A 3,552-nucleotide genomic window follows, 5' to 3' on the forward strand; every position below is an offset into this window, starting at 1 on the left:
GATTGATAGGTAATTTGTTTTTTTTTTTTTTTTCATATACATTTTTTTTTTTCTTTCTTTTAAATCTTACAAACCAGTTCTTAGAATTTTTAACCTCCTACACATTCTGATCTTTTAAAATTTTTCTCTTTTAGGTATTTAGTTATCTTTTAAAATTTTCTCTTTTAGGTATTTAGTTATCTTTTAGGTTTTATTTTTTTGTTCACTCACCCCAATGTGATGATCCTCGATGAAGGCCTTCATGTTGGAGTCTCGTAGAGGTTGGGCTGATTAGTTGAGAGGCTGAATTTCTTAAATATATCTTACAACTACATTATTTCTCTTTTTGCATGCCTTTCCTTATTTACATTTTTGTTTTTCTTTAGTTCAATTCGAGTTCGTAGAATTTAATGTACTTTAATAGAATTCATAATTTCTTTTCACTATATATATATTTTTTTTTTCTTTAAATTTCTAGTTCAATATAAGTTCATACTATTTTAATGTAATTGAATATAATTATTACTATTATTTTTCTATATCTATAATTTCTTTCGTATTCATTTCTTTTACATCTAATTTTTTTTTTTTTTTTTTCAATTTCTAGTTCATTATAAGTTCGTAATATTTTAATGTAATTTAATTCTTGTGTTTGTGAACAACAACCGAAATGTAATAAACGATTGGAAGGCGACTCTCGTTCGCTATTGTATACTTTGATATCGTTTTATATTTATAGGTGATATCCGAAATTTCTCCTATCCGGTGTATCAGTATTGATTTGCGAATAAAGGTAGACGGGATAGACTAAGTGGGTGTTTTTTTTTTTTTATCTTTGATAGGGTTACTCATCCTGATAAAAACTATGTGTAATGATCCAGGTATGGAATCCAGGTGGTGCGGGTGGGACTCTCGTGGATTTTCGGCCATAGAAGACGCCTTATGGAAACAAGGTTGAGATAAAAATTCGGCTGGCGAGCTTGAAAATCATTACCTGATCCCAGGCTAGGTTTGTTTGCGACTTTACTGATGTCTTTGCTTTACTTATTTTTCCAATGATGTGTGGGGATTTTTCAGATTTAATTTGTTTTATTTTGTTGTGATCACTTTGCACGTGTTTCACCCACTTGATTTATGTATATGTTGTAGCTGGTACTAAGGTGTGCGTCTGCTTAGTTTGACAGCTCAAAAAAGAAAAAGACTTTTGAAGGCACCTAATAAGCTGCTAGGGCTAATGTCAAGGTAAGTACTAACGCCTAGTATGCACATTAGGAATGAATAAAACAAAAAAAAATTGCTAACACCTATCGATAAAAGTGGAGAGTTTCGTTAAGATTAGACGTTATTCTAATCTAATTTTTTTGAAACTCGAATGGGCAGCACAGGTGACCATTACAACCACAGATAATCTGTCGAGTAATCCGGAGACATGATTAGCTGGAATTAGCATTTTATATCTTTGGCATGATACGTTCCTAGCTCTTTTCCACTCAGGGTTTCTAGCAAATAATAAGCGTTTCCCAATTTCTTCTTCACTCTGCATTTCGAAAACAACGGGCCTAACTTTTTATTGTAGTTTTGACTAAAGTTGCTCAACTGGAAATTTCTTTTAAACACTTCTTGGCCTTCTTTAAACGACACCAACTTGCTTCTCATGTTGTACTGTTTTACATTCTGTTCATAAGCTTTTCGACTATTTGTTTGTATTTCCTGACGTAACAATAGAAGCTTTTCTTGCCGATCCATTGTAGGAGATTCTTCGAGAAGTGATAATTTGTTTAATAATCGGTAATCTTCAGCGTGGTTAATCATATTGAAACCAAAAAGAGCTTTATAAGGAGAACATCCAAGAGACTGATGTAAAGCTGATCGTAAAGCGGACGAAATGCGAGTTAAATTCGCATCCCAGTCTGTTTGATCATTTTTGAGATAGGAACGAATAGCTGCAATTAAAGAGCGATTAACTCGTTCAGCTGCATTGCTTTGCGGAGAATATAGCGCGGTAAAAATGTGTCGAATTCCAAACTTAGTCAACATTGCTTCAAATTCTTTTGCTTTGAATTGTGAGCCGTTGTCACTAACAATAGACTCTGGAACTCCAAACTCACAAAAAATTCGCTCTTCTAGAAATGTGTTAATAATTCCTGTAGTAGCTTTCTTTAACGGACAAAGCCAGTGATATCTACTGAAATGGTCAAGTACTATAAATAATCCAGTATTGCCTCTTTTACTACGGGGATATGGGCCGAGAATATCAATATATAGTCTTTGGAAAGGACGTATGGAAATACTTTGTTCTCCCATTGGCGGTCTTAATATTTGGTTAGGGGCTTTTGTCTGTTTACAAACTTCACAGTTCCGAATGTAATCTCTGACTTCTTTAGATAACCCTGGCCAAAAGAGATTGCGACGCAAGCGTTCTATAGTTTTTTGCATTCCGCCGTGTGCAGACACAACACTATTATGAGCTTGCCAAATAGCCTGGGCTCGTAATGGTTCTGGAACCCATAGTTTCCAACTATCGGCTTCTTGATCTGGATTACCAGTCGCATGCTCCGTTCGGATATACACAAATTTTTCGTGTATACGTAAATCTGGAAGTTTATCTTTATTCTGCTCTACTTTCAATCGAAGTTCGACATAGTCTGACTCCATAAATGCTGGTGAGTCTAAGTCAATTGCGGGTCCTATCATCTCTAAACTGTCTATGGACTCGTCACACATTCGAGACAACGCATCTGGAACGATATGATCTTTCCCTTTACGATGAGAAATGGTAAATTTAAATCCTTGCATTCTATCAAACCATCGGGCGACTCTTCCCGTGGCACTTTTTCGTTGTTTTATAAGCCATGTTAGACTAGAATGATCGGTCACAACTTCGAATGGTTGCATTTCTAAATACCCCCGAAATCTTTCGATGGCTGCAATAACTGCTAGACATTCCCGCTCTGTTACACTATAATTTCTTTGAGCCTTAGACAATTTTTTTGACATGTATGCGATCGGTCTTTCTTCTCCTTCGTCGGATAATTGCACTAACACAGCCCCAATGCCAAAATCACTAGCGTCACAATGAAGAAAAAACTTCTTGGTAAAGTCAGCATTTTGCAAAACGGGTGCGGAAGTAAGTTGGACTTTCAATTTTTCCATGGCTTCCTGCGCTTCATTCGTCCAGGTGAACTTTCTACTTTTTTTTTAACAGTTCTGTCATAGGAAATGACAACTCCGCGAAGCTAGCAATGAACCTACGGTACCAATTACAAATTCCTAAGAAACCTCTTAATTGTTTCATGTTACGAGGAGCCGGCCAATTTAGAATACAGGATATTTTTTCCGGATCCGTAGATATTCCTCCATTTCCAATTATGTAACCCAAGTAGTTAACTTTTGTTACACAAAAATGGCTTTTCCTAACATTTAACGTTAAGTTTGCTTTGCGAAATTGCTGTGCAATTCGTACAAGGACTGCTAAATGGGATTGAAAATCATCTGTAACAATACACAAATCATCTAAATATCCGAAAACACAGTATCGTAGATCTGGTGGAATAAGATCATCCATCAGACGAC

General features: G+C 35.6%; 1 long non-coding RNA gene across 1 annotated transcript; it reads right to left on the reverse strand.

Annotated features, from left to right (window-relative positions):
• Positions 1-703: 703 nt before the first annotated feature.
• On the reverse strand, positions 704-1,640 carry LOC116655715. The gene is made up of 2 exons (XR_004310765.2): positions 974-1,640; positions 704-918 (listed from the first exon to the last, which is right to left on the reverse strand). It is a non-coding gene; the product is annotated as an uncharacterized LOC116655715 (long non-coding RNA).
• Positions 1,641-3,552: the final 1,912 nt, after the last annotated feature.

Source organism: Drosophila ananassae, assembly GCF_017639315.1.
Source record: "Drosophila ananassae strain 14024-0371.13 chromosome 4 unlocalized genomic scaffold, ASM1763931v2 tig00000078, whole genome shotgun sequence".
Lineage (NCBI taxonomy): Eukaryota > Metazoa > Arthropoda > Insecta > Diptera > Drosophilidae > Drosophila > Drosophila ananassae.